The 21,425-nt window shown below is 36.1% G+C and overlaps 1 pseudogene; it reads right to left on the bottom strand.

Moving 5' to 3' along the window:
- Window positions 1-245: 245 nt before the first annotated feature.
- On the bottom strand, window positions 246-854 carry LOC115302223 (annotated as a pseudogene).
- Between the last annotated feature and the right edge of the window lie 20,571 nt (window positions 855-21,425).

Genomic DNA, 21,425 nt, shown 5'->3' with positions numbered 1-21,425 from the left:
TATTAGACCAGCCAAAAATCTAGAATGGTAGAAGGAAAAGTTTTTCCTCCCCAACAACACAGTAATCCATATAGTAAAGGCCATAAAGATTTGCAGCACAGGGAAGCCTGGGTGGGTCAGTTGGTAGAGCATATGACTCTTGGTCTCAGGTTGTAGGTCCAAGCCCTACGTTGTGTGCAGAGATTACGAAAAAATAAAATCTTTAAAAGAAATCCCAAGATCTGCAGCACAGTGAGAAGGTGTCTCTATTCCTTCTCATTGTATAGAAAGTTTGTGAATTGTGTTGCCTATTGTTTGTCATGTTCTGTTCTGTTCCTCAAATACAGAGAAGCTATGCTTCCAGTTGGAGTATCTACTGAGTTGCAGTCTGCCAGAGGGAACAAGTCAGCAGCAAATTTTGAAATTGTCAAAGTGGGACTCCAGTTGTCTTTAAGGATGTGGGCACAGATGAGTCCCTGATGGTTGATGTTGTAGTAATGGACTCTGGTGTGGAAAGTAAGTTTCGGTGGCTTACATGGATAATCAGATGAAAATGTGATATCCAAGAAAACCACACCACCTTCACACACAGAGCCTGGTGGACCAAGTGTAGTGAATCTCTGCTTTAGGACGAGCATGGCAGTTGGGAGGAGAAACATGGTGCCTTTGGTTGGTTCTTCTGAAGTCTTTTCACACAAGTGGTAGATAATTTAGCGGTGGTTTTCCTAGACAGTTTGGTGTTTTTGTTTTTTTCCTGTTGGGTGACAGAAGATTTTCTTTCTTCTTGTTCTTCAGGCTCTCTGATTTGCATCTGAACTACCATTGCCAGTGCTGGGGCTCTCATCATTGGATCTTTGCCTATCACCACTGGACATGTTGGTGAAATTATTTTTTTGGAAAATTCTATTGTTCATCTGGCCTGTTCATACAGTCCTACATGTGGGGTGGGGAGAGGGGGAAAACACTTTTTTAAAAGAGATTCAGGTAGCTGGGAGTGGGGGTTGAGGGAACAGGGAAAAAAAGAAGCCAAGGAGATTTGGGTTGAGGAGTGTGGCAAATTGAAAGGAGGAAGGATTATGTCTGCTAGAATTTTATAAAGGGTAATTATTTTTTAAAGGCATGGCCATTGATGATATTCGCAGGCAGGCTGGTTTAGGTCAAGAAGCAGTGGTTTGTGGAAATAAGTTTACCTGACACCAAGGTGATAGACAAACAACATTTTGCTTTGTCAAAACCCATAGGACTTTTTATAGGACCAGGATGAATTTTAGTGTGTGAAAAAAAAAACAGTTTAGAAGGTTGAGAGACCTAAGAATGGGAGACATACTGTCACACAACAATCTAACCATATGACATTAACAAAACAACCTCACTGCAGGGATAGGGAAAAAAGGTTCTGGCCTAAATGAGTTTGAAAATGAGTGGATTCTGTAAGACCAAAATGCAAAGGAACTGCACCTAAACAAATATAACTTCAGCTAGTTTTTGTTTTCCACAGAGCTGTGAACTAACAATTCTGAAGCCACTATGCATATACGCTAGAATCGTACAGGTAAGTAGATGAATGAAGATGGTAGAAGCCAGGTTTCTCACTCTTGGAGCTGGAGCATACAGACCAAAAAAAAAAAAAAAAAAAAAAAAAAGGCTAGAATGATACATTTGGTAACAAAATAGAGTGGGAGACAACAGCATAAACTCATGTTAGCTTAATACAGACTCAGAAGGGTACATATAGAAATATTTATAGATACATGTACATACAAAAGTTAATAGACCCCCATGTATTTCCTTATTTTGTTAGATAAAAGGGCCTAGAAGCAAGGACACCTAGTAGCAGCAGGGACACTTAGCACACATAACACTTAGTTCTTGGTTTCTAGAATCATTCTCCAATTAAGGGAAATAGTGCTCCTTGGAGAAATAACTGATTCTAGAGCTGTGACATGGAATATACAAGATGAGCCTGCAGAACCTTATAGTGTCAGAAAGTAAGGAAGGACTCACACACACACACACACACACACACACACACACGTGACAGTATGTCAACAGGATATAGAAGCCAAGTGAAATAGCTCCTGATGGCCAAAGCTGAAATGATTTGAGCACCAAAATAAAGTAGCATTGAATGATAATCCAATGCATAAGGTCAATATTCGTGAATCCATTCTAGAATAAATAAATTGTTGAGTAAACTGACAATTGGAAGCGAATAGACAATCTCTTGTGAAGTAGAATCCCAAATGATTTATATAGAGAGTCTACCCATCTACCCTTAAGGAGATGGAGTATAACTCCTTACTTCATAAGTGTTGGCTACATGTAGCGATTTCCTTCCAAAGGGTACAGAATGAAAAGGTGAGGAAAAAAGAGTAACTTTATAGTGGAGAAACCTGACAAGCACTACTTGAGCCAGGTGACCAAGATTAACATAAACAGTGACAAGTCATATCGGTAATATGTATTCGTGATACATGAGAAGAAGAGCACTTACTCAAGTGCTCTTCCTCCCGAAGACACACGCTCCCATGTAATGAAAAAAAACACATTAGGCAAATCCCACCAGAGGGACACTGAACAAACTAGTATTCCTCCAATCTCTCAAGATTATCAAAAACAAGGAAAGTCTGAATAACTGTCACAACCGAGAGAAGCCTCAGGAGACCTGACAGCTAATGTGATGTCTTGGTGGACTTGTGAAACAGAAAAGAGCCTTTGGTGAACAATAAGGAGATGTGAATAAAATACAAACTTTACTTCATAATAGGGTATCAATATCTGTTCATTAATTGTGACATATATATACCATACTAATATGTTTATAATAGGAGAAACAATATGTAGTATATGGGAGTTCTTTGTACGACCTCTGAAACTTCAGTTTATATAAAAATAAAAGGGTTATATAGACCAATCCTTGCTAAACACTCCAAGCCAGACTGGGCTCCAATCTTTATCTCCAGTGAACCTTCTAGATCTGCTGCTCTTGCTCAGTCAGATAAACTCTCACCAAGGGTAAAGGAAATGTGAAAGTAGCTTAAGTCAGTCAATTTTTTCAGGTTTTATTAAAACAAATTCTGATGCTATGTGTCTGTCCTGTCTCTCTTGTTCTTCTCCTTTTGTTGCTTTATAACAGCTCATTGCTTGTAACTTCCTTGTCATCGACTATTGACCATTTTCTGCATCCACAGCTCTGAGAGTGACTACTTGCAGACTTTGAATGCACTGCTTGATTAAACCTTTCTATTTAATAATGTGTGTGTGTTTCTAATGTTTTGCTTATTTAGTTGTCTCCTTCCTACCTCTCTCCACAGCATCCCTTTCCACCAATTTTGAATATTTTGTTTTGATTTTTATTATCTCAGTTTCACCAAACAGACTTTATCATGCTAGACCTTGATATAAAACTTGGTGCAATCACTTACTAAATAATTAATAAGAAAGATAAGGAATTTTGTGTAAGTACCTATATCTCAGTCATTGTCTTACTTCAAGTTATATATTTTAGTTTTACCATATTCTTATCAAAGCATTGTTTGCTACATTGACTGCTATATAACTTGTAAATGACATACTTAAACCAATAATTGAAAAAGTTTTTTTTTCATTTTGTAATAACTTAAAAGTTATAGAAATGTCACAAGAATAGTACAGAAACTTAACTTGGATAGAATGTTTTTGTGTCTTTTAAAAATGTTCCCAATAAGGCCTTTTATACTATTTTATTTAAAGTTTATTTTTTTAGTAATCTCTATAGCCAGCACGGGAACTCAAACTTATGACCCCAAGATTAAGAGTCCCATGCTCTTCTGACTGAGCTTATAGTATTTTTTAACACTGATAGAATATTCAGTCTAGGATCATGTATTATATTTAATTTCTATGTCTTTTGTTTGTTTGTTTGTTTTCTTTAAGATGGAAACAACTTCCTCAGATTTCTTTTTTCAAGAATTTATTTTTAAGTGAGGCTTGAACTCAAAACACCAAGATTGAGTCATATGCTCTACTGAGTGAGCCAGACAGGCAACCCCAGACTTACTATTTTTTTAAATCTTTCGTAGCATTTGACCTATTTCAAGGCCAATTATCTTATAGGATATTCCTGAATTTATATTTGTCTGATTTTTCTTTATGATTAGACTCAGGTTGTGCACTCCTAGCACACACAGAATACAACAGATCTCCTTTTCATGGTATCATATTCATAGGCCCATCTTGTTATTGATTTTGCTCACCTGTTTCCCCCATTGCATGGTGACCATTTTCTTCTGCAACCAATGAACAATTCTGCAGGGAGGCATTTAAGAACCATGTAAATATTCTGCTCCTTGTCATCACTTTACCGCTAGATTTAGCATCCATTGATGATTCTTATTTGAACTCGTAACTATGAGGGCTGTAAAATAACAATTTTCCAACTCTTTCACTATCTATATTTGTGGTGTCATATTATGGTAATGGAGATAACTGCTCCTGTGGGCCTGTCTCTACTTTTTCTTCCTTCCTCTCTCCCTCCCTCTCTCCCTCCCCCCCTTCCTCCCTCCTTCCCTCCTCCCTCCCTCCCTCATCTCTCTCTCTCTCATCTATCAATCTATCATCTTTCACTATTATGGACTTACAGATTCTATTTTAACTATTGGATTATATAGTATAATATATGTTGGATTATATATTATTTATTTTGAGTCTCAAATCCTTCCATATTTGGCCAACAGGGGACCCAATAGCCTAGCTTCTGTGTCTTCTTGACTTTTATTCTTATTATTCTTTTTTTAAAAAATATTATCTCTCTTACACAATAAGATATTATAGACTAATTTGTACTTTACTTGACCCACCTTTGATGATTTTGTGTGGCAGTAGATATGCTCATTATTGGTGTATTATTGTCTCCAGACCCTTTTAACAGAGGTATAATGTGCTGCATACATGAAATTAGAAATGCATACTGATGCCTTCAACTGCAAACCAAATCTATAGGGTTTTTCTACATTTTTATCTCTCTTCTTCCACAGGAAAAACCATGACTCACAACAACACTAACTCATTTGTTCAATTATCTATACACAGAATAACATATGTGCTAGGAAGAATTCAAAATTCTTGTTGGTTCTTGACTTTCTCTAGATTGACTGTATATAGTCAGAGTATTGTGTTCAAAAATAGCTTGTATTATTATATTTTCCTTCTTCAGTTATTTATGCTTTTTATTTGAAATACTTTTGGGTTATTATATTTTTGGGGGGTTTGCATTTAGTTTTAGGTCTTTCCCCCCATTCTTATTAAATACTCATTAAGTTTAAGTTTCTGGTTATATAGAAAACTTCCAAATAGAAACTATTTTTAAGAGGCATTCCCAAACAGTGGCATCTACCCCATATCCCTTCCATTTGATTCTTTCCACTGTGCATATGGATAACCAATTTTATTGCTCTCTGGTTTATATTTCATGTTTTTATTTTCAAAAAACAGATTTTAATATGTGTTCTATTTACCCTCTTCAAAGTACTATGTGGTTTCTCTCGCCTGTAGATTCTGACTGACACACTTTCACTGCAGTGTATCTTCAAATAATATTATCCATTTCCCTTTCACCATTTTTATGGTACATAAAATTTTTATTTTACTTTATTTCTATCAACATTTTTAAATGAATTTTTAATATTTGTCTTAAATGCTGTTTTCCTTTACAGGAGTTTAAATGTTTTATGCTTAACCCATTGTTAAATTTCATCTAGGGAATTTATCTTTGCAGATATTGTATTTCTGTAGAAGTTTTACATTTTTGTTATGTATTTCATATTTTGCCTCACTATGTTCATGTTACTCAAATTCTTAAGTATATTTTTTGACACCTATTTCAAAGTCAGTTTATGCTAATTTTTTCATTTTTATCATTTGTGGTCTTTTTGTGTTGGCTGATTTGTCTTTTTTAAAAATTTTATTTAGTTTTGAGAGAGAGGGACAGAGCAGGAGTGGGAGGGGGGCAGAGAGAGAGACACACACAGAATCTGGAGCAGGCTCCAGGCTCTTAGTTGTCAGCACAGAGCCCAATATGGGGTTTGAAATCACGAACCATGAGATTATGACCTGAGCCGAAGTTGGACATTTAACCAACTCAGCCACCCAGGCACCCCTGGCTGATTTATCTTTTAACTGTGAATTTAATTTTCTTTCTCTCTCACATGTGTAACAATATTTTATTGAAATAATGTATATTATAAGTTTTATGTTGCTGTTTTATTTTTAAAGTTTCCTTCAAAATTTTATTTGTTATTATATAACTTTGTTCGCCAGGCAGTTAAGTTACAGTTCATTTTTTTCCAGTCAGGACTTTCTTTGAAGCTGTGGTAGGGTTCCTTTAGAACAGTCCTTACATTGGGCCTAGTGTAGCTCTCATGGTGTCACTATTGAATGTTCCAGGTGCTCGGTGAGGAATCTATACTCCGACTTTCGGGAACTTGAGCTTATCACACCACTTTGTGATTTCTGGGACTTGTTTGACATCCAGCCCCCTGTTCTTCTTTGCCTTAAACTATGAAAATACGACTGAACTCTGCTTGGGGGCTACCTCTTCACAATTTGGCCCAGCAAGTTCTTCCAAGAAGAAATCTAGCGTGATTATAAAGCTCACCTAACTTTTTCTCTACTGTTGGTGATTAGAGCCTGTTGTCCAATGTCTAAAAACTCTTTATTTGTATTTTCCCATTTTTCTAGCTGGTAATGGTAGACGGAATGTCCTGTACTGTTTCCTCTATCATTTTAGAAACATAAACTGCTACCGTCATCTGAATTCTGTCTTTAATGGTGACAGGTTTTTTTTCTTCCAATTCTTTCCCAAATACTGCTACCTTACAATTTATTTCCTTCTATTGTTTTGCCGTCTCTTCTTTGAGTTCTGTATTTCTGTTTTCCTTCAGAGAGGAGTTTGCTTTATTGTTTTTTAAAATTCTTGCAGAAATATTTTGCTACCATTGTATTTTTTCTGTAGTAATTCTTTTTTCCTGTTGTGTACTCTCTTTGTTGCCTATGTTTTTACTTTTTTCCCCTATAATTTATTTTTTATATTATCACTGACTGATTTTATATTTCCTTAACTACTTGGGGGAGATTCTTATGCTGGAGAATGATCAGAATAGATTTGTAAGTTTGCTAGGTTTTCACAACACAGTGTCTTTTCTACTCAAATGCCAGAGGAAGACATTTTCAGTGTGGTGTCTGTGTTATTCTTTGTATATTCATGTCTCCTCTGTTCTTGGAACTAGACTGGGCTTAGTAATGTTATTGCTGATAGTCCAGGTCACCTCAGTACATGTACCCACAACAGAAATAGGATTACAGCTTTTTTCTTTTTCTTTTTTTTTTTTTTTTCTTTAAGTAGGTTTCATACCCAGTATGGAGCCCAATGCAGGGCCTGAACCCATGATCCTGATACCAAGACTTGAGCTGAGATAAAGAATTGGCTACTTAACTGACTGAGCCACCCAGGCACCCCTAGGATTATAGTTTTTGCATTTCAGTGAATATCTCTTTCCTTAAGGGCTTATATTTTTTAGTGGAACTTTTTGAGATTTAATGTTATAGGGTTATCTTCCTACTGAGATTCTATAACTTTTAATTTCCTTTTTTAAAAATCTCACATGGCATTAGTAATCTTATTCATCAGTTTAGAAACTCTAGACTCTGAATATCTCCCAATTTAGCAAAATTGCAAAGGTGAGCGTTTTAATTTTTTTTGGAATTCAGTTTCAATTATTTTCTAGGAAAGAAGTGGAGAATTCTGATTCATTCAGCTATATTGATACCAGAGGTAAGAGTCAATTTGTTGATTGTTGAATGTTTCTTAAATGTCATGCTTGAATGCCTTTATGCAGTTGCCATTTACAAAATGGAAAATACATCTTGAATGCACTGTGGATGCTAGCTGATCAGTGGTATGAGATTACAATTATGGGATCAAAGACCCCAGATGGATTTTGATATTGTAGGCCATAATCAGGATGAATATCCTGTCACAAATCAAGGAGAATGTCAAGGACGTATTGAAGAGGGAACTGAGATGTTAGAGTTGAGTGACTACTTGGAAACTCAGAAGCATGCAGAAGGCAGTTATCCACATGATACAATTAATCCAGCTAAGAGGCAAACATACTCTGCCAATGACCAGAGAATCTCAGAACTTGGATAAAGCCTATGATCTTTTTCCACTGAGGTAAGAACTAACAGCACCTTAGTCAGTGTGGGGCCAACACAGGTGTGTATTGATGTATGTCTAACACTCCTTAGCAGCAGTGCTGTGCTAAATACACTGGTGGTTTCAAAGAGTTTGCCTATACCTGTGTCCTTGATAGAGAAAGGTTTGGAAAGTATCTTTTTCTTTCTCTATTTTTCTCTTCCATGGTACCAATAAGCTTTATATTTCTAGATTATGGATACAAGTTAACTGTCTTTATGCATAATGCCTGGACTAATAGAGTCATACCATATTTTCACCTTTGCGAAATTGCTCAGGAAGATTACTTGAAATTTATGGCAATAACATCTTACATGGGGAAGATCTTTACAAGATTTTTCAAAATTCAAGGGAACAGTAACTTAAATAAGGCAAATATCTATAAGATCCTAGAAGATATGTCAATAATTTAGAAGACCAATTCACTTTTAAAGGGAGGAAATAAAATATGATAGTTGAAGTTTAGAAGCTTTAGGAAGAAAGTCTTTAATTGCAGCGTGATTCCCTAAGAATGGTATTTTAGAGGACAACTATACAGCTACCTTTAGACAATGTGAAAGAAGCTCACAAGTAATCTCCCAAGAGATGACATGAAAGGGAGTGGGGCACCAAGACAGATATTATAACTTTAATGAGTTTAAGCATTATATCTATTTATGTTTAAAGTATTCACCTCTTTAAAATAATGTGATAAGAATAAAGCATAATAGGAAAATATGTCCTATTTTAGAAGTATAGCAAAACAGGCTGCCCAATGCAAAATTGTGAGTGAGATAATTTGAAGCTGAGAAAATATAAATACAGTATAAGCCCACATGCCATGAAAAGTTAACAAATCGGGGGAAACCCCAGGACATTTAATCTTATTTTATGGTGGCATTCATGTACTGAAAAGAGTGAAAGAACAGCCCCCACACTTCCAGAAGTGAGTCAGTTTCATGTCTCAAGCTGATTATAAACCATTCAAGGGCGGCAGCCTCCCACAGCTGACTTTAACTGTGATCAGAATAGAAGATGGTGGCTCGTTTGGGCTTTACCATATGTACCCTGAAGCCTCAAAGCCCGGTAGTCAGGTAAACTCAGTTTCTCTGGGACCAAAACATTGGCTTACAAATAACTTTTCACTTCCATATTCTGTGAAAGACAGCTCATCAACTGGCTAGCCATCTATGCTTAAACCATGACCCATACTATTTGGCATACTCTTGGCATTCTAGACCAATTTCAAAAGTTTAGGAACTCTATCTTAATTTCAAACCCTTTCAACTCTCCATTCTTATTGCCATCACAAAGAGCAGTATTCCTTCTAATGGATGTAGGTCATACTGTTCTGCATAAATTCTCACAAGAAACTTGTGATAAAAATCAGGATTTTTATCAAACAGTATGGATCCAGGACTGTTGTGGTCTCGAAGGGGAGACAACTTTCTAGTTAATGTCATTGTCGTTGACTAAACACTGCATGAAGATGTTTTTAAAAACATCACAAAAAGATTTTTTCTTTCCCAATCACATAGGGGATTTCATATTTAGAGATTTCCTTTTAATTCTTTGTTTTGAACAGCTCACTTAGCATACACATAATAAAGGATTTTTTTTAAAAGAAGTTTGTTTTGCAGAATGGAATGGAAAGAATTTCTACATTTTCTCTTAACTGAAAACAGAAGTCCTGAACCTTGCTTGAGATGTTCTCATTTCTGTTACATGTTTTCAAGTTTTGAGACTCAGCAGTGAAACTACCTTTCTTGCTGCTGAAGTTACATGATTGACTTTGATTAAAACAATTGTGAGTGTATCAGAGCTACTAGATATTAAATATAGTCTCTATCATCTGAAAGACAATGAAAACAATAGATATTGGACATTATGTATTCTGGCATATAGAACAGGTGGTTAAAGTCATAGAAAGTCGTGCTGTAATTTAAGAAAAGTTGTTTTTTCTTCTTCACAGAAGTACCATTTTACTTAAAACAAAATGTGGAGGGGCATCTGGTGGCTCAGTTGGTTAAGGATCTGACTCCGGCTCAGGTCATGATTTCACAGCTCATGAGTTCAAGCCCTGCATCAGGCTCTGTGCTGATGCTCAGAGTCTGGTGTCTGCTTCAGATTCTGTGTCTTCCTCTTTCTCTGCCCACCTCCTCCACACCCTTGTTTGTGTTCTGTCTCTCTCTTTCTCAAAAATAAAAAATAAAACATTAAAAACATTTAAAAAAAGTAAAACAAAATGTGGAAATATTTCCCAGTGTCACTTGTGGCCATTTTTACTCATGTGAAAATTCATTTAAAGCATGACAGATTGAACTTAAGAGAAACAGAAATTATTTTTTAAATTATTATCTTTTTCCTGAGCTCACTTTGACCTATTAAATCTGGTTTAAAAATGATAAATCTGAAACAGGTGTGGTGGAAAATTAGGAAAGAAAAACCTTTTTCTCCCATGCTTATTGAAATTCAAGCCAATTAAAAGAACCTAGTGATATTCAAAAGGAAATTTCAGATTCTGAAGGTATATAACATTATATGGGGGTTGCATGTACTGGTTTTTCACAGTATGTCCTTAATTTTGTTCTCAGATGAACATATCTGAAAGTAAAGAGATTTAAAACCCCAACTATTCATCTATATCCCATTAACTTGACAATAATGTATATAATGGGATCTACTCCAACACAGATCCATTTTTTGTTTTTCCTGGGTGGAGGTTTATAGCAGAATTAAATTTTAACTTATTTTCCTTGCAAAGTAAAAAGTAAGAATGGTCTCTATACCACTTCATATTCCTCCCAAAGAAAAATAAATAAAGCACCTAATTAATCCAGGACAAGTAATCCAGGATTCACACAAGTGGCACTACACATTTCTGAAATGTCCTCCAAACTAAAGGTTTATAATGAGTGAGACAAGAAATTATAATTCACTCTATCAAAAATCTGAAGAGGGAGGGAATATTTTTGCTATGCACAAGCTGAATCAAGTTAATGAGGCATCTAACATTGCAAAAAGAACGTTGTCTATAAATAAATTCAGTCTGATTGGGATGTATTAGTTGTCTGATAATATTCTGTAGCCTACAGATGCTTTGGGTAGAATGTAGATTTCTTAAAAAAGAAAGGCGAATGGAATTACTTCTGTATAGCTCCAGGTCAATTCTTGTAAGTGGCATTAAAAGAAATTTTCCGTTTAAAACATAGCTTAGCATTCAGGATATTTCCAACATAATACATTTCACATAAGACAAATATGTATTCTCAGCAAGATCTACTTGAGCCTTGGAGTTTGGGGAAAGTATCTCCCCACTCAATCAAATTTTTTCCATTGAAATTAGCATGTTAAGGTGGTACTCAGAGGCTAAGCTCTAGAGGTGAGGAAGAGGATCTGATTAGATTAGAATCTCAGCCATTGTTCAGCCTATTCCTACAACCTTGCACATGGACTTATGCTTATTTTTGAGGCAATTGTCATTTTATTAATGAGCACATGTGTCTGCCAGCTATCTCTACAGAGTGCTATGTATCAAATTGGAAGTTCGGGTTTCCAGGAGCTTGTTTTTTTTTTTTTTTTTTTTTTTTTTATAGGATTGCAGGGTGTAGTGGTAGAGTACATTCTGTGTTGGCTGACATTTTTCTATCCCTTTGGGGAACTTTTAATTTGCTCATGTACTCAGATGTATAACCCCAAAGATCTGTCTTCTTGAAAACATTCAGTAAAAATTTACTTCCCCTAATTTTATCCTAATGAAATTGTTTTTAAAATGTAAAATGTATACATTTTTACCTAAAAAAGTTCAAAGAGTAGGGAAAGGTACAAAGTGAAAAATAGAATTCCCTTCCTACCTTTCCACGAACCCAATCCTCACTTCTTAAAATTTCCTATATTTAGGGCTTTCTTGTGTATTAAAAATGTAAAAAGCTATGAATTATAAGGGAGTTTATTTAGTTTTATTGACAGATTTTGTAGTATTGACTTGGAGTTCTGGGAGTTTTATAGACTTTATTGGTGATGAAATTTTTCCTCTAGTTTTTATTCTTTTTAAAATTTCATATTAGTGTCAGAATGAGGAGTATAATAAGAATATCTTTATACTGACATCTTTTATTGAAAGTTCCCTCACTTCCCATTCTTTTACATGATTCTCCTTGTTCTGCCTTAATTGCAAAATTATTTTTTTTGTCATACAAAAGCTCTGTCTTGCAACATCTACTTTATCTAATCATTTTCCTTCCTCTAATTCTTTCCAAATGGAACCCCACAATCTGAGGTTTGAAAGAGACCTTTAACATATGCAATCCAGCCTCTGCTGTGATATTCTCCATAACTGTTTTACAATCCTTGCTTGAAAACAGATGATATGACATTTCCTACCTCATGACCAGTCCGTTTTATTATCTGCTTTTCTGTAACTACCATTCCTTTCTCCTAGTAACACCTTCTTGAGGCTTACAAGGCAGGTCTAATTCATTTTCTAGTATCACAGCAAACACATGAAGGCTTGTGTCTTGTTTTCTAATCATAATTTTTCTAGATATTGATAGAACATTTCACATTACTTTGAGCATTTATAAATGTCGTAGCTTTCCACCTTTTCAGGTTTTTAATTCACTCCATGAATCATTTATCAAGCTGTTCCTATGTGAAGGGTCTATGCTGGATGCTGAAAGAGATTATCTCGGTCACTATCCATTTTGAGGAGTGAAAAAGGGTCAACAAAGTGTAAAGAAGCACATGTTTATTAAAACATTATGTGAATAAAGAGAATTGTGACTAAATAAGTTTAATGTTGGGCTAACCTTTCAGTGGCTTCTGATCCCAGTGGGAATAAAAATTCAAACTTCTTTTGGTAGCCTGTTAATTCCTGTGCAATCTGGCCCATGTTGGCCTCTGCACCTTCATCCCTTAATGGCTTTCATGTCACTGCTACATGTCAGCCATACCAGCCTAAATGTAAGTTCTTCAAATAAGCCAATTTTTTTTCTTGCCCTGGAGCCCTTGGATATGTTCTTTCTTTTGCCTAAAATGCCCTGAACATGGTCAGGGTTCAGTATATATTTGTTAAAGAAACAAATAAAGAATAAATAAATATTTTCCCCTTCAAATCCTGGACATTTCAGAGCCTTGAGTATGCAGATATACAACTCAAATTTTTGGGAGGATGGTATGTAATGATTCCCAAATTTATTTGATCATAGATTTTTTTCATAGAAGGACTAATTTATCATGCACATATTAATTTATCATGCACATATTTCGAGAATTATGGTAGGATAAAAATAGGATTTGAATCTTGGCTGACACCAATTAATTTATGTGGTCTTGGGCAAGATACTTATATTTCTCATAATCTCCTATTTGTGACTCTGTGGTAGACTAGTAAAGAGTCAACTTTTATTTTTCCAGGTCCTGGTAAAAAAGGAGTAAACAAGGATGTACCAGATGGAAATTAAAACATTTTATCTCTAATGGGTATATGTGGGAGGATAGAGCTTAATGTGAATGACAAATGAAACTATGAATCCCAGTCACAGGCACTGATGGACCATTTCAGAGCACATGGTTTTTCCATTAATGAAGTATATTATCTGGCGAGAGGAAATGATCCATAGGATGCCCCACTTAAGTGGAACATAAGATGTGAAGGCATAGAGAATTCCTAAGAGGCAAAAACAAAAAAAGAACCCTGCAAGGCACACCTAGGTTAACTTTCTGAAGTTGTTAATCAAATTAAGAAAATTTTCCCATGTCACATCGTTGCAAGGAAGGAAATGTAGAAATGGGGAATACACATTTTATTCTAATACTTATTTCCTCATCAACAGAATGTTGGCACTACCTAGCACTTGTGAAGAGTAAATAAGCACTTGCAGTAGTCTACAGTGGCTACTTTCAGAATGTCAGATCCCTTTCCTTCCTTTTTTATGCGTTCAAACATGTCTTCCCATTTTACATGTTCACATACCTCGCTAGAGGATTGAGCAGTTGAAACCTTTAAACACAACTCTGCTCATCAAATATGGAATCTCACCAAGTCTGAAAAGGAAGTAGATTAAAAGCCATTATTGTAATGTCTAGAATTGTGCAACTTTCCAAAGATCTGGTATCTGGTCTTCCTAATACAGTACAGACCCGAGGGCACATAAGTGTCAACTGATAGAGAGCTTTTCTTCAGCCTCTTCTGAGGTTACTCAGACCAAACAATTTGGCTTCCGTATTTATAGTTTTTTTGAAAGTTTATTTATTTACTTTTGAGAGAGAGGAAGAGACAGAGCAGGCATGCAAGTGGTGGGGAGGGGCAGAGAGAGAGAGGAGAGAAACAATTGCAAGCATGAGGGACTCCATCCCACCAGCTGGACTGTGAGATCATGACCTGATCTGACCCTGAGAGCGTGATGCTTAACCAGCTGAGCCACCCAGGTGCCCCTCCATCTTTATATCCTGCTTAGTGTATCATTATCCTTCTAGAATGAGAGATTTGTTCTGACTACTTTTTATTATTGACATGTAGCCTTGATCTGCTTAAACTACATATAAATTATGAAGTATTTTTTAGAAGAAACTGGCATGATTCAACTGTGAGTTTTGACTGATAACTAGAAGAGTGCTAATTGATAGGTGCTGCTGGTTAGTAGATCTCTTCAGAAGCTACCTGTTCAGAAAGGCTTTGTTGACCATTTAAAATAAAATAATCATATCTCTTAAATCACATTCGCCATCCTAATCTGCTTTCTTTTCTTTAAAAAATTATTGAGAAACAAGAAATTTTATTTACTTGAGTTTCTTTACATTATAATCTGAGAATATATTACTTGATTTTTTCCCTCTTGTTTGTTATCTCCTCTAATAGAAAGATACGAGGGCAGAGGCTTTGTCTTGCCTAGCATGTAATCCTCCAGAACTGAAGAGTACCTGAAATTTAACACAAGTTCAATAATATTGGTTCAGTAAAAGAATGATTGGAAAGAGGAGGCAGTGAAGGACAGAAGATGGACCTGGTATCAGTTTATTGCCTCTCAGCTCCAAATTCATCCTTCAAAACCTGCAGCCGTATCTTCGTTTTCTGCCACAGTCTTGTGGTAGGAGCCCTCAGTCCAAGTTTTCAATTCTTTAGGTACTCCCCCCTCCATAGCCCTAAGAAGAATTATAGATTAGATTTTTCTGACAATTTTTTGTCATGGATAACTAATTATTTACATTAAACTTCTGCTTGAATCACTATGTTGTGTCTATCTCCTGGTTGGACCCAGACTGATTCAGAATGGGTATAAGAAGTTGGATGGGTCTCAGGAGGTAGACCCTTGAAGATGGGCTTTTGAGATTGTTCGACTATGCCCTCGAGCTTAGCGCAGTGCTGAGCATTTTTGTCAATGGGAAATGGATGCTAGTAATCCATGACTTCTGGTGGCATCACAGTTAATTAAGCTACCAACTGTGGTTGATTGTAATGAAGTGCCAACTGAAGCACATTTCTTGGGAACTCAAGTGGCTGTTACACTTGACCAGATGGAAGTAATGAATCCTATAATGACTAGAAAGTGGGATGAAATATTTTTGTGTGTACTTGAGCACTTATATAGAGAAAATAACAATCTTTGCTTCATTATTTCTAAACTTACAACTTCATAACCAGAGAGTTTCTCCTAAAAATATATTATTTCTTGTAGCCACATGACTGATAGTGGTATAAATGAAATGCAAAATGTTATTGTGTGAGTTGCTGAATTATAATGGCAGGTAAATCCATGTACTTGCTAAGTTTCTCATGTGAAAGTGAAAAGAGTAAAATTTTGAAACTCTCAATGGGGACATCTGGTTGGATCTAAATGAACAGAAAATCTTGGGCCCACATGCCATTCTGAGACTCCCTTGTCAGTGAAAGTACCTTGCTCTCAAAATTTTGTGATAATCATATTTGAACAGATGCCTTGAAAGGGGATGCTTCTTCTTAAGATCTATCTCAATTACCCTCTGTTGCCATTAAACCCCAAACTAATGTCAAATCTCAGCATTTTCCACATTGGGTTTTCTCATCCTCAGCACTATTGACATTTTGAACTGGATAATTCTTTCTTATGTGGGCTGTCCTGTGCATTGTAGGATATGCAATACCTTTAGTGTCTACCACTACATATCAGGAATTTTTCCTCCCCCAGTTGTACAATCAAAAAATGTCTACAGCAACTGCCAAATGTCTCTGAGGAAAAATCACCACCAGTTGGGAATCACCACTGTAGGGTGAATAGTTACACAATACGAGCTAGGAAGAAACAGCTTACATATCAAAGAAATTGGCAAACACAAGACTTTGTTAATATATGTCAGTAAAAACCTAGGACATGTGTGAGAATGGATTCTAAGATATTAGACCCAGGAAGGCAGAATATGACACTGAATTTATTGATATTATTTATAAGAAATTAAAATTGAATGTGTTAGTTCACGCAACTGGAGATGTCTCTAACAGCTTGGATTGATTGAAACTTGGACTCAATATTGGCCTACACTTAAAGAGAGTATGATTCTAGGACCTCTCTGGAAGAATGTGTAGGAAAGGATCCAAAAGTTTATAGAGACAGGAAAGTTGGACTGTATTTATCATGCACTATCTATACACCCACCTTCTAATGTGTTCCATGAGAAATCCTAGAGGGCATTTGCTTCTCTGAGACATTAATATTAGTAAGAGAAGTACCTGCATCCTTGAAAAACTCTATGGTTCATTTCCTTTTGTAGGCCAGATAGGACTGTAAGGGATGCCAACAATGAGATGGGTTCTCCAATTTCAGTGGGGATGACATCACTCCAGGAATAGCAGAAGCTAAATGGCCACACTTCATTGCCAAAGACAAAGTGATCATGTCAAGGGCTAAAGACGAGGAAAGACATCCCAGAAATAAGAATGCATTTTCTCATAGAGATCCTTGAAAGTGGCTAATTTATCACAGAGTCTCTAGGAGTGAAATGAATAAAATTGGGGGCTGCAAGAAAAACCAGGAAAGAAAAATATTCTGTAAGAAATAATTTTCTTGGGGTGTCTGCATGGCTCAGTCTATCCAACTTCAGCTCAGGTCATGATCTCTTTGTGGGTTTAAGCCCTGCATTGGGCTTTGGGCTGACAACTGAGAGCCTAGAGCCTACACCTAGGGAGTCTGTGTCTCCCTTTCTCTCTGCACCTCCCCCCACTTGCACTCCCTCTCTCTCAAAATATAAATAATCATATTTTTTTAAAAAAGAAATGCTTTTCTAAATATACTGCAAAAGAAAATATATTGTGATTTGGTACAATCAATAAAAATGTAGGGAAAAAAATGATTGATCCTAGTGTTTGGAATATTCTACTTTGAGAGGCAGAGCATTAATAACCTAAATCCATTTGTGTCGATATAGACACACTCTGTGGTACAGCAAATAACATGTGTTACAGTATACTAGCATATAATGTATGTACATTGTAATATGTATATATGTATAGCATATATATGTATGGTTTTGAATTCTTACAACATATTTGCATATCTATAACAGTATACATATATATGTGATAAGATTTTTAAACCTTAATAAAAGTATGTTACTGCTTCCCAAGTGTCTTTATTGGAAGATTGGGAGACTTTGAAGAGGGTACTGAAATTAACAAACTTTAAAAAAAGTCAACAAACTGAAAATGTGTTGTTTGGAGTGTTTTTAGTGTCAGCATCAGAAACAGTGGAAGAAAACATAGGGCATAACTTAAAGAATTTATTTAATAATTCTGACAGTGGCTGTTGCTTTGAAAGCTTCTCATTTCTAGTTTGAAACCTCAGTTAAGGGATGGAAAATTTTTGCTTAATCTTAGAAAGTGTTGAGAATATTAACAAAACATTATTGTATGGGTTAAAATGCCCACATCTTTATCAGCATCGGATTCATAAATGAGAAGAAGCTGTTTATGTATGAACTTTCAGTGGGTGATAACATATGCCACTTGGATTATGAACGTACAGGATGAAGGAAGTCAAGAAAAGTGCAATTTCATTCACACTGGCAGAAGTTGAAGTTTGGAAACTGATGTTAGTAAATGAGATAAACAATAGAATCAGGGGAAAAAAAGAAAAATATATTCAATTCTCTGAGTCAAGTGCCCACCTGAACTGTATTCAAAATCAAACTCTTCCCTTAATTATCTTGTAGGTTTTTACATCATTAACCTACTGTGCCTTTTTTTTGCTTATGACTTCTCTACAATGAGAATAATATTAATCCATAACATTTTTTTTTTGCAATAGAGGAAACTGATACCATAGTCTGTTGGTACAATGGTATGTACGTATAAATCAGCACAATGTCCTGTTTTAACACACGAAATCTTGATGGTATATACCCTGTGGAAATCTGATACCTCATTGTTTTTCTTTTTTTTTGTTTGGCTTTTTAAATAATAAATATTTTTGAAATTTTGACAAAAGAAAGTCATAAGGCTCTTGGCTGGCTGAAGACAATTCAGAACAGTTATTGCCTGCTTGGATCTTCCCATTCTGAAGGCTGGCAACTGATGCTTTATATTTCCAACTCATTTTTATTTAAAAATTCTCCAACCATAAGCTTTCTGAAATCTCTATAACAAGCATAAGAGCAAGGGTTTGCAGTAAAAAAAACCAGTTGAGGTAATTTTTCTTTTTGTTTCTTTTTTTGGAGGTGTGTGTGTGTGTGCTTTTATTTAGCACTCTAGGACAACATGGTCTCCTAATTTTCTATTCCTTTTGAACTTTTTAAAGAAAGTAATAGTTTTAGTTTTTACATACAAATATGTAAAAATAAGACTTTTTTAGTTTTAATATACAAATATATTTAGATAAAATACATTCTAAAAATATCCCCTTTCCTTACTTCTTGCTTCATGAGTTCTTTGTTTTCTTCTTCCAAATATGAACTCTCTTATCGTTTTGTTAAACATCTATAGGTTAAAGCCAATTCTTGTGTTCCCATTTGTGTGACAAGGTATTGCTTTTCCTGAAGCATATGTAGACAAATGCTCCTCGGGAGAAGAAACTGAAAGAATGGGACCAGTGAAGAGGAGGACAGAAGAGTTAGTGAAGACACAGGCAAGTAGAGAATTGTATTCAGCATGCAGAAACCAGCTTCAGATTGGTGAAGCAGAGAGTAGTGGGTATGTGAGTTCGAGATAGAGAGAGTTTATCTTTCCAAAATATGGTATGCATTTTGTTGCCATACATAGGTTTATCCAGAACTGCTGTTAGTATGCAGTTAAATAAAGCCCCATCCCAGATACCCTCCCTCCTCTTCCCATGAATTTTTGTGGATGCCTTTGAAATTTCTCTTTAAACTATTTAGCTGTCTTTAAATGACTTTATTAGAGTATCTATCCTTCAATGTGTTCAAAGAGAAAATACAAAGAATTAAGAAATTTAATTCAGCCAAATTATATATGTAAATCCTTTGAAGTTTCTCTGTAGACAATTAGACTGTCCCCCAAATAACTTGACCTTTTAAGTGTTCAGCATTTAAAGAGGTAAATGGGAAAAAGTGCTTACAAATTGAAGTTAAATTATAGGATATATTATTTCAAGAATATATTAAGGCTTCAGATACTCCATAGTCTTCAGGTGACACATCTAAAACATCTCTCCCTTTAATACTAATGCAGCGACTGTTATGCACTCAGAGAGAGAGAAAGAGAGAGAGGGACTTTTTCTTTGCTTTAAAAAAACTCTACTAGCCCAACTAAATAAGATGGTATGATAGAGTTATGTAGTATATCATGGAGGTTGTAGTGCCACGTGGCTGGAAAGTCTTCAGAGTCTCTGGTGGGAGGCATGTGGCTGAGGAGGTCTCTGCTTGGTGCTTTGTGGGTCTGGTGAAGCTGGTCTGACTCCCTTCCATCCGTTCTTGGTGTGTAATATTCTTGGGGCATCTTTAAAGTTCCTGCATGCTCCTGGCCAACTTCCTATTGCTTAGAAAGGTCTTTTGGTGGTTCCCTGTACTATTCAGCTGTGTTTGATCTTATTCCATTAGTATAAGAAAGGTTACATTCATCTGTTGTTTTGTTGGTGCTTCTGGAGCCTCAAACGCTGTGATGTAAAGTGACTTCCTGAGGATATTTCTTGCTTCTTCTGCTTCAGCAGAGGTACTGATCTTGTGCTGTACCGTTTGGCTGAAAAAGAAACACTTGATAATTAGGACCACCATTCTCCCCTCAACATATGGGACTGATCCAGGACAGGATAACTTCTGCACTGTTTTAAGCCTAGCAGTTCAATCATGGTTTTGCTGTGCTTGCTGGCTCACAGGGCCCCTCCAGTATGGACTTTGAGGCTTACCCTTTCTTGGGTTAAACTCATTTTTTCTTTGAGTTTCTTTGGATGATAATGATGATGAAGAAATGGACTGACCTAGTCAGGGGTAACGAAATGGAGAAGTTTTGGAAGTAGGTAGCAAAGGAGAGGTAAGGGCATAGGTAAGGATCCTCCAGCCACAGATTTTGGAGGCAGCACTGATATCCCTTTCAAAAGATGTCAAGTGCATGAGGTTCAACGCTGACATCAGATTGACTTGTTGATTAATAGCCAGCATATCATTTCGAAAGGTTTTATGCAGATTCTTAATAATCTCTGCCTTATTTGAGATAAGTGCTGTTTACCTTAATCATGCTCTTCAAGGCAATTTTTTCAAAGTTTCAAATGTCCACATCTTGAAGAAGTGAAGTTATCTTGGTCCCTGTATCATGTTTAATTTTCTTAAAGTTTCTTCCTCTCTTTTTATACATCTTCTACCCACACAACTGTAGGCTAATAGTTCTAGAGGAATTTCTTCACCTAGTTTGCTCTCATCAGCTCCTTTCTGAATGATTTCAAGAATTATTGTAACACATGGCTCAGAGGTTCTATGTGGACTGATGTTTCCTCCATCAACATAGATGGTGATAGACTTCCCTGAATCCCAGAATTCTTCTTTCTACGGATGTCTACACAAGAGAGGTTTTGTTTAATACTATTAAAAATTTTTTTATATTTATTATTTTGAGAGAGAGTGAGACAGAGTGTGAGCGGGGGAGGGGCAGAGAGAGAGGGAGACACAGAATCTGAAGCAGGCTCCAGGCTCTGAGCTGTCAGCACAGAGTCAGAGTCTGATGTGGGGGTCGAACTCCCAGACCAAAAGATCATGACCTAAGCTGAACTCAGACGCTTCACCAACTGAGCCACCCAGGCACCACAGTTTAGTACTA

Source organism: Suricata suricatta, chromosome 9, assembly GCF_006229205.1.
Source record: "Suricata suricatta isolate VVHF042 chromosome 9, meerkat_22Aug2017_6uvM2_HiC, whole genome shotgun sequence".
In the NCBI taxonomy this organism is placed as follows: domain Eukaryota; kingdom Metazoa; phylum Chordata; class Mammalia; order Carnivora; family Herpestidae; genus Suricata; species Suricata suricatta.
Note: the sequence above shows the minus strand (reverse complement) of the source record. Positions and strands in the feature narration are given on the sequence as shown.